Source organism: Cherax quadricarinatus, chromosome 24, assembly GCF_038502225.1.
Source record: "Cherax quadricarinatus isolate ZL_2023a chromosome 24, ASM3850222v1, whole genome shotgun sequence".
Lineage (NCBI taxonomy): Eukaryota > Metazoa > Arthropoda > Malacostraca > Decapoda > Parastacidae > Cherax > Cherax quadricarinatus.
Window position 1 is genome coordinate 38195562 of NC_091315.1, and position 11495 is coordinate 38207056.

Here is an 11495-nt window from a genome sequence, read left to right on the forward strand (position 1 = left end):
GAGAGGCAAGCAGGAGTTCCGGAGTGTGTTCCTCGATCGAGACAGAACACAGGACGAAAAGAAGATAATGAAAGAGTTCAAAAACGAAAGGAGAAATGGGAGGAAATGAAAAAGGAGAGCAGAATAACCCAGGATCAAATGGAAGGACAAGCGCACCCCCCAGAAACACCTGCGGAAGGACTCCAGCCACGACACCCCCAAGGCAACTGAACAATCCAAACCAACCATCACACACCGATCCCTCTGTTTCTACCCCCCGCACCACAGTTACAGTATTAGAACAGAAGTTGAAGGTTTGGTACACAAATGCAGATGGATTAACGAATAAACATGAGGAATGGCAAGAAAGAATCAATGAGAAGTCCCCAGACATCATAGCAGTTACAGAAACAAAACTCACGGAGACAATAACAGATGCAATCTTCCCACCAGGATACCAGATCATGAGGAAAGATAGAAAGGGCAGGGGAGGAGGTGGGGTTGCTCTGCTCGTAAAAAACAGATGGAAATTCGAGAAAATGGAAGGCATAGATGAGATGGGAGAGACTACATAGCAGGTACACTTCAGTCTGGGGAACACAAAGTGGTCATTGCAGTGATGTATAATCCACCACAGAACTTCAGGAGGCCAAGAGAGGAATATGAAGAGAGCAACAGAGCAATGGTGGACACACTTACTGAGGTGGCAAGAAGAGCTCACTCCAGCAGAGCAAAGTTGCTGGTTATGGAGGATTTCAACCACAGGGAGATTGACTGGGAAAACCTGGAGCCACATGGGGGTCCCGAAACATGGAGAGCCAGGATGTTGGACGTGGCGCTGGAAAACCTCATGCACCAACATGTTAAGGACACTACCAGAGTGAGAGGGGAGGATGAACCAGCAAGATTGGACCTTGTGTTCACCCTGGGCAGCTCAGACATTGAGGACATCAAGTATGAGAGTCCCCTAGGAGCTAGCGACCACGTGGTTCTGTGCTTTGAATACATAGTAGAGCTGCAAGTGGAGAGAATAACAGGAGTTGAATGGGAAAAGCCTGACTATAAAAGAGGGGACTACATAGGGTTGAAGAACTTCCTGCAGGAGGTCCAGTGGGACAGAGAACTGGCAGGAAAGCCAGTAAATGAAATGATGGAATATGTAACAACAAAATGCAAGGAGGCAGTGGAAAGGTTTATTCCCAAGGGCAACAGTAACAACGGGAAGACCAGAACGAGCCCCTGGTTTACCCGACGGTGTAAGGAGGCAAAAACAAAGTGCAATAGAGAATGGAAAAAGTACAGAAGGCAGAGAACACACGAAAATAGGGAGATCAGTCGAAGAGCCAGGAATGAGTACGCACAGGTAAGGAGGGAGGCCCAGCGACAGTATGAAAATGACGTAGCATCGAGAATCAAGACTGACCTGAAACTGTTGTATAGCCACATCAGGAGGAAGACAACAGTCAAAGACCAGGTGATCAGATTAAGGACAGAAGGTGGAGAACTCACAAGAAATGATCAGGAGGTATGTGAGGAGCTGAACAGGAGATTTAAGGAAGTTTTTACAGTAGAGACAGGAAGGGCTGTGGGAAGACAGCACAGAAGGGAACATCAAGAGGGAATATACCAACAAGTGTTGGATGACATACGAACAACTGAGGAGGAGGTGAAGAAGCTCTTAAGTGACCTTGACACCTCAAAGGCGATGGGACTGGACATCTCCCCATGGGTCCTTAGAGAAGAAGCAGAGATGCTGTGCGTGCCTCTAACCACAATCTTCAACACATCCCTTGAAACTGGGCAACTACCTGAGAAATGGAAGACAGCTAATGTAGTCCCCATATTTAAGAAAGGAAACAGAAACGAGGCACTAAACTACAGACCTGTGTCTCTGACATGTATTGTGTGCAAAGTCATGGAGAAGATTATCAGGAGGAGAGTGGTCGAACACCTGGAAAGGAACAAGATTATAAATGAAAACCAGCATGGGTTCATGGAAGGTAAATCTTGTATCACAAACCTCCTGGAGTTTTATGACAAGGTAACAAAAGTAAGACACGAGAGAGAGGGGTGGGTAGATTGCGTTTTCCTAGACTGCAGGAAGGCCTTTGACACAGTTCCCCACAAGAGATTAGTGCAGAAGCTGGAGGATCAGGCGCATGTAAAAGGGAGGGCACTGCAATGGATAAGGGAATATCTGACAGGGAGGCAGCAACGAGTCATGGTACGTGAAGAGGTATCACAGTGGGCGCCTGTTACGAGCGGGGTCCCACAGGGGTCAGTTCTAGGACCAGTGCTATTTTTGATATATGTGAACGACATGATGGGAGGAATAGACTCTGAAGTGTCCTTGTTCACAGATGACGCGAAGTTGATGAGAAGAATTAAATCGGACGAGGATGAGGCAGGACTGCAAAGAGGCCTGGACAGGCTGGACATGTGGTCCAGTAACTGGCTTCTCGAATTCAATCCAGCCAAATGCAAAGTCATGAAGATTGGGGAGGGGCAAAGAAGACCGCAGACAGAGTATAGGCTAGGTGGACAAAGACTACAGACCTCACTCAGGGAGAAAGACCTTGGGGTGACCATAACACCGAGCACATCACCGGAGGCACACATCAACCAAATAACTGCTGCAGCATACAGGCGCCTGGCAAACCTGAGAATAGCGTTCCGATACCTTAATAAGGAATCGTTCAAGACACTGTACACTGTGTATGTTAGGCCCATACTGGAGTATGCAGCACCAGTCTGGAACCCACACCTGGTCAAGCACGTCAAGAAGTTAGAAAAAGTACAAAGGTTTGCAACAAGGCTAGTCCCAGAGCTCAAGGGAATGTCGTACGAGGAAAGGTTAAGGGAAATCGGACTGACGACACTGGAGGACAGAAGGGTCAGGGGAGACATGATAACGACATACAAGATACTGCGGGGAATAGACAAGGTGGACAGAGATAGGATGTTCCAGAGAGGGGACACAGGGACAAGGGGTCACAACTGGAAGCTGAAGACTCAGACGAGTCACAGGGACGTTAGGAAGTATTTCTTCAGTCAGAGTTGTCAGCAAGTGGAATAGCCTAGCAAGTGAAGTAGTGGAGGCAGGAACCATACATAGTTTTAAGAAGAGGTATGACAAAGCTCAGGAAGCATAGAGAGAGAGGACCCAGTAGCGATCAGTGAAGAGGCGGGGCCAGGAGCTGAGTCTCGACCCCTGCAACCACAATTAGACGAGTACAATTAGGTGAGTACACACACACACACACACACACACATGTATATATATATATATATATATATATATATATATATATATATATATATATATATATATATATATATATATATATATATATATATATATATATATACCCATGTTTCCCTCTCCCCTGGGGGGAGAGGGAAACATGGGTGGTGGTGGTGGGTTGTGAGGAGGACCATGGATGGTGGTGGGTTGTGGGGAGGACCATGAGTGGTGCTGGGTTGTGAAGAGGACCATGAGTGGTGGTGGTGGGTTGTGAGGAGGACCATGGATGGTGGTGGGTTGTGAAGACCATTGGTGGTAGTGGATTGTGAGGAGGACCATGGATGGTGGTGGGTTGTGAAGACCATTGGTGGTAGTGGATTGTGAGGAGGACCATGGATGGTGGTGGGTTGTGAGGACCATGGGTGGTGGTGAGCTGTGAGGAGGACCATGAATGGTGGTGGGTTGGGAAGGGGACCATGGGTGGTGGTAGGTTGTGAGGACCTTGAATGGTAATGGGTTGTGAGGACCATCGGTGGTGGTGGGTTGTAAGGAGGATCATGGATGATGGTGAGTTGTGAGGATCATGAGTGGTGGTGGTGGGTTGTGAGGATCATGAGTGATGGTGGGTTTTGAGGATCATGAGTGGTGGTGGTGGGATGTAAGGACCATGAGTGGTGGTGTGTTGTGAGGATCATGAGTGGTGGTGGGTTTTGAGGACCATGAGTGGTGGTGGGTTGTAAGGTACATGAGTGATGGTGGTGGGTTGTGAGGACCATGAGTGGTGGTGGGTTGTGAGGACCATGAATGGCGGTGGGTTGTGAGGACCATGAGTGGTGGTGGTGGTGGGTTGTGAGGACTATGAGTGGTGGTGGGTTGTGTGGACCATGAGTGGCGGTGGGTTGTGAGGACCATGAGTGGTGGTGGTGGTGGGTTGTGAGGACTATGAGTGGTGGTGGGTTGTGTGGACCATGAGTGGTGGTGGGTTGTGAGGACCATGAGTGGTGGTGGTGTGTTGTGAGGACCATGAGTGGTGGTGGTGGGCTGTGAGGACCATGAGTGGTGGTGGTGGGTTGTGAGGACTATGAGTGGTGGTGGGTTGTGTGGACCATGAGTGGCGGTGGGTTGTGAGGAGGACCATGAGTGGTGGTGGGTTGTGAGGACCATGAGTGGTGGTGGTGGGTTGTAAGGACCATGAGTAGTAGTAGTGTGTTGTGAGGACCATCAGTGGTGGTGGTGGGTTGTGAGGAGGACCATAATTGGTGGTGGGTTGTGAGGATCATGAGTGGTGGTGGTGTGTTGTGAGGACCATGAGTGGTGGTGTGTTGTGAGGACCATGAGTGATGGTGGTGGGTTTTGAGGACCATGAGTGGTGGTGGGTTGTAAGGTACATGAGTGATGGTGGTGGGTTGTGAGGACCATGAGTGGTGGTGGGTTGTGAGGACCATGAGTGGTGGTGGGTTATGATGATCGGTGGCCCGGTGGCCTGGTGGCTAAAAGCTCCCGCTTCACACACGGAGGGCCCGGGTTCGATTCCCGGCGGGTGGAAACATTTCGACACGTTTCCTTACACCTGTTGTCCTGTTCACCTAGCAGCAAATAGGTACCTGGGTGTTAGTCGACTGGTGTGGGTCAATATAAACACAAATGCAGTATAATGTGATCCTTTATTGACTACGTTTCGCCCACACAGTGGGCTTTTTCAAGTCACAAACAGAACTACCTGGGGTGGAAGGAACGCGAGTATTTATAGTCCGGCTGAGGTCAGGTGAAGAATGCTGCATCTGATGATGTACCGAGTTGGGTTGTAGAGTCTAAAAACTTGGGTAGCTTGGAAAGGAGACTGGACAAGTTTGTGAGCAGACCTTCTACAGTGTTCTTATGTGGGATAGCGATGAAGAAGTCTGCTCACAAACTTGTCCAGTCTCCTTTCCAAGCTACCCAAGTTTTTAGACTCTACAACCCAACTCGGTACATCATCAGATGCAGCATTCTTCACCTGACCTCAGCCGGACTATAAATACTCGCGTTCCTTCCACCCCAGGTAGTTCTGTTTGTGACTTGAAAAAGCCCACTGTGTGGGCGAAACGTAGTCAATAAAGGATCACATTATACTGCATTTGTGTTTATATTGCCACTGTGTCGGTATTTTATACCATTTATTTCCATGGTGTGGGTCGCATCCTGGGGGACAAGATTAAGGACTCCAATGGAAATAAGTTAGACAGTCCTCGATGACACACTGACTTTCTTGGGTTATCCTGGGTGGCTAACCCTCCAGGGTTAAAAATCCGAACGAAATCTTATCTTATCTTATCTTATCATGAGTGGTGGTGGTGGGTTGTGAGGACCATGAGTTGTGGCTGTGGGTTGCGAGGACCATGAGTGGTGGTGGGTTGTGAGGATCATGAGTGGTGGTGGTGGGTTGTGAGGACCATGAGTGGTGGTGGTGGGTTGTGAAGACCATGAGTGGTGGTGGTGGGTTGTGAGGATCATGAGTGGTGGTGGTGGGTTGTGAGGACCATGAGTGGTGGTGGGTTGTGAGGACCATGAGTGGTGGTGGTGGGTTGTGAGGATCATGAGTGGTGGTGGTGGGTTGTGAGGACCATGAGTGGTGGTGGTGGGTTGTGAGAACCATGAGTGGTGGTGGTGGGTTGTGAGGACCATGAGTGGTGGTGGTGGGTTGTGAGGACCATGAGTGGTGGTGGTGGGTTGTGAGGACCATGAGTGGTGGTGGTGGGTTGTGAGGACCATGAGTGGTGGTGGTGGGTTGTGAGGACCATGAGTGGTGGTGGTGGGTTGTGAGGACCATGAGTGGTGGTGGTGGGTTGTGAGGACCATGAGTGGTGGTGGTGGGTTGTGAGGACCATGAGTGGTGGTGGTGGGTTGGAGGATAGACTGAGACAAACTGGTGGTGGGTCGCGTGACCGTCACCAACACTCTCCTATCATTTACTCACAGTTGTTATATATTCATCAGGTATTTAACTTTCCCTGGCTGTGGTACTCTTCTCTTCCGCCAGAGAACACACCCATTGAATACTCCTCGTATTTTTCCATAAATGATTTTTTGAGTTTGCTTTTATGAAGACAAAGTTTGTACTGTATTTATGTTTAATATACAAAATTACTGTAGTTGTTTACCTTTGTCTTATCTTAACAAATGTATAAATTAACCTAGGATAACCCCATAAAGTCTAGCATTTTGAGTTATTTCCATGAGGGTTTTCGTGTTATTGTTATTTTATACAGAGGTATATATACAATACTATACATACCGTTTTGTCCTCTCTGTTAATATTTAAAATATAGAATCGTTTTAATGTAAAACTATCAGTTGTATGAATATATCAGTTACGAGAATATATCATTTATAATTAACAATATAATGCAATGTAAAATTAATATTGTGGAAAATTGCATTTATCTGAATGTAACTAATTATGTACATAACAGTAAATGATAACAAAGGTAATTATTATTTATCAATGTTACATAGACAAGTAGGAATTTGGGACACCTAGGTCGCAAAAAATGTCCCCCTTCGATACCTACCACTGTCATATCCACAAGTTGCTCTGGACTTATTAATTAAATGAAATATACATACACCAAGAATACTGGTAAATATATAAATTTATGGACTGTATATTAAAAAAAATAAATGGTTCTATATATACACAATTACATAACAGAAGGAAAATATATCTTAATATCACTCACCAATTTGACTGGAGATTAATGTGTATCATACTCAGAAAACCTCACTCTAACTAAATCTATGAAAATAATGCTGGCCAGAATTACACACAAATCTAGAGAGCTTATCTGAGGTTCCTGAAGCTGTCTTGTCCAGTCGTCTGATATCTCAAGTTATGCAGGAATGCACATCCACCAATTTCGCCTCCTACTTGAGAGGTGTCAACACAATTTTAACCTCTAGAGCACGAAAAATTCTTCCCATTACACCAACGTTTGTACAAAATTCAAAACCAAGATGGCGAGTCCCTTCTGCGCAGACGCAGGCTCAGTTTCCCATTTTCGATAACACACTTCTTTTAAAAATACAATATAAGGCATCTATTTACCTATAAATTACCGTGTTTCCGGAAAATATACAGTATTTTCCACAAACATATCAGATTCATAAAATTTCGACACCGGGTATTTACACAGAGAGGTATTTTTCTCTCAGTATATATAAGAGAGTTTACCTTAATCCCTATTGTAGGGAAGAAAGTTTTCTTCTCTGGTGATGGAAAGGTTATGGGCAGCTTTGATGACTCTAGTGAAGTCGATAGTGTTTAAACCTCGCTTACTAACCAATCAATTCTATTACATGAATGTAATATTTATATTGTACTTTTTATTAATTACGTATAACTTTTCAGTGATAGGAAACAGGCAAAACAATGTTTGCTCCCACATCTATGGTGTGGGTGGTTAAGAATCATGTACCGTGGCCTGGTGGCTAAAGCTCTCGCTTCACACGGCGAGGTTTCGGGTTCAGTTCCCAGCGAGGGTAGAAGCATCGGGCGTGTTTCTTTACACCGGTTGTCTATGTTCACCCATCAGTGAAATGAGTACCTGGGTGTTAGTCGTCTGGTGTGGGTCGCATCCTAGGACAAAACTGACCTATTTTGCCCGAAATGCTCTGCATAACAAGCGACTTTCTATATAGAAGTATGTCATAGATGTCAGCTAGGCCTGTATACCTTGTACATGTACTTGTAGAAATAAAGATATCATCATTATTATTAGTGGTAGTATTATTACAGCAGGCTCAAGCACCTAACACAGGCGAACACGGCAACATGTGTAAGGATCCACCCGCCCCAGGGTCGACCTCGGGGAGGGCCGAAAGTAGCCCTGACAGGGGTAAAGCGTTTGCATTTCACACGCTATGTTATTTGCTTAGAAAATTTTCTTATATGGCCACAGCTTGCAAACATCATAATAAATTTCCAGTGTTTCCAGGCGATAGTGACGGCGACTGTGATAACCACAGTGTGGGCTCTCACTACGCCCACACCCACGCCCACACTCACGCCCGCCGCTCATCCAGATGACGCTTCCTTGACGCCCACAACACATCAGCCTGGAGCACACAGCTCCCCCGCCTCAGACACCACCAACCCTCAGCCAAGAAATACATCATTTGTTCCTACGACAGGTTTGCCCGAGTTTTCTTCTACATCTACAGCAAATATGAATGAAATCGCCTTCATTCCTGCAGCAGAAGTTCAGTCCACTACACCTACAAAAAGTCTTGAAAATCAGCCCACAGCACCTGCACAATCCCTTAATAAATCCGCACCAGGAACTCACGTACATAAACTTTCTTCTATACCTGAAGCAGATTTATCGTTACCAGTGCTTGAAACGCATATGTTCATTTCGTCATTTTTACCCGATATAGATTTCCGCACGTCTTCATCCACACCTACAGAGGTTTCTGAAGATGCTAAAAGCCGTCTGCCTATACTTGAAGCACGAGTAGGGGAGTCATTACTCAAGCCTGAAAAAACCTTTAATGACATTTCAGCCATTTTAGTAAATGATCTCACAGAGTTATCTGATCCTGAAGAAGATATTACAGGTCTGTCATCAACACCTGCTGCTGATTTTAGTGGTTCATCCACACCTGCAGCAACCCTCCTCACCCCTGCAACGGAAAACAAGTCGTCGATAACACCTGCCGCAGAAGTCAACGAGTCCCCAGCTACACCTGCAACAGACCTCAACAAATCCTCACCCACACCTGTAATAGACCTCAACGAATCCTCACCCACACCTGCAACAGACCTCAACGAATCCTCACTCACACCTGCAACAGACCTCAACGAATCCTCGCCCACACCTGCAGCAGACCTCAACGAATCCTCACTCACACCTGCAACAGAGCGTAATGGGTCGTCAGTCACATTTGCAGCAGACCTTGATGAGTCCCCAACTACGCCAGCATCAGACCTTAACAACTCCCCTGCCACACCTGCAACAGATCTTGAAAATTCCACATCCAAGCCTGACGTAGAACTGTCCACATCTGCAACCAACCTGGATATCTTATTATCCCGACTGGCACCTGAAAATAAACACTCGTCCTCTGCACCTGGAGAAGATCTCAACGATCCAGATATGGACGGGTCTTCATCCTCACTCGAAATCATTCTTCAAAGCCCACCTTACAAACCTCAAATAAACCTGCACGAGACCCTATACAGACCCTCGATAAAGGTGCACAACTCGCCGTTTGCACCTGCCTTAGATAACTACCCAGACCGCTTATCCACACCTGTTACAGGCGTTCCAAAACAATTCCTGACGCCTCTCCCAAAACTCTATCCCACTCCACCCCTGTCTGTACCTACTTACGAAATTCCTTCCGGACCTGCAGTTGACAGCTATCACAAGTCTTCTACACATACAACATACAGGAATGACGAGAATTTAATTACGATTATTGAGTCAGATAGCTACCCGCCTCCCTCCAGCCCTGCTATATTCTTGTCTACAGCGAGGCCCTATGACACAGCCTCGACGCCAAGCCCACATCTCTACCACGATGGCCCACAGGTAAGGAAGGATAACATAAATTTAAAACATATAACACAGGGAGAAGAGATGGCAGTATAGGGAAAAGACATGGCAATATGGGGGAAAAAGCCATGACAACACAGTAGGTCATAAAACTAGCTTAGATTACTTAAAGATCCAATGAAGAAAATCTGTTTAATATGTGAAGCATCATTCATAATAATAATAATAATAATAATAATAATAATAATAAACTTTATTAATACTATTTAAAAAAGTGTATTTAATTTTTACAAGATTTGGTTTAACAATACGTTTTTAAACCTTAGGTAAATCCCATATTTATTCAAAACATTTCGGGCAGGACATTGTTATGATAGTTTAACGCTGTTGGCCAAGACTTGTACTCCTTTCACAACGATACTGGACTCAAGTGTTTGTTTATAGTGGTTTTGCCATCATGTAAATCATCATCAATTACTTCCAACAGCATGTAAATAATAGTGAAACATTCAGTCTGTAGTGTTACTCCAGAGCACAAAAAAGTAGAAGAAATTATCAGACGAAATGGCTTCTCCTGGATACTGTAGTGGCGGACCTTCATTTTTGGGGCCCTGAAGCTTGAACTGTTATACCTGGAGAGGAGAGAGGGAGAGGGGTGGCCTACGTCACCAGCAACGGCTATACCTGGAGTATACCTGGAGAGGGTTTCGGGGGTCAACGCCCCCGCAAAACCGGTCTTTGATCAGCCTGATCAACCAGGCTAGCCTACATGATGCTTTAATAACCTTTTAATTTTTATTTTAACCATTACTTTATATTGAATTACACTATATTATTAATATTATTTGAAAAAAAAAACTTCTCATACAGTAGACGCAAAATTTTTAAACAATGTGGACTAAAGTAGCTTCTGGGGCCCCGCCGGGATTAGGGGCCCTTGAAGCCTGGATGTGTGTTTAGTCATTCACCTTCATGTGGATTATTTTTCTTTCCCTCTCTTAGCTATCAGAACTTTACGGCCCAGTCCCTGGATTTATTATATGCTTATGTAATCTATTGATTACAGCCCGCAGGATGGGTATGGAGTGCATAACAGAGATATTAAGCTAATTCTCTTTCACCGAAGATACTTAAAATTCAGTGCCTCTCTCCAGTTCGTAAACCTGAAGTGGATTAGCTAATGCATACTGATCTGATGCTTAAACTCGCGTGTTTTCATGATGTTCCCAGCATGGGAGACGAGCGTGTTCAGCTCTTATTGCACTTCCTCATATCTCTGGTGGAAACGATCCATTACACGGAGCATGGCTTGCCAACACTGATCTGTGGCGTCACGGGGGCGTGGTTGCCAACTGCTCTAAGGGAAAGTCATACATTTATACATTATACGCCATAGAGAGTGCGTCAACTGATTTACTGGTGAATCATTAGTGTAGAGAGTGAATGCTGACGAACTGTTGAATTGCTAATTTTCAAGGCACTAAAAATTAACTTTATTTTTTTAGATTACTGAATTCTTAAAATTTTCATAACATAAAACGGAGATTAAGTCCATATTGCTTTCTGACTAGTATTACCATCTCTTACACCTCTTAAAACTGTACATGAAATATACCCCCACTACTTCCAATAGAGTTAAAAGTAGTACCTCTAGCATTCCTGTGACATCATTATCTTTAGCGTCCATCTATGATGTCCATTTCTTTCTGGTCTACGCCCTGGACTCATTACCTACC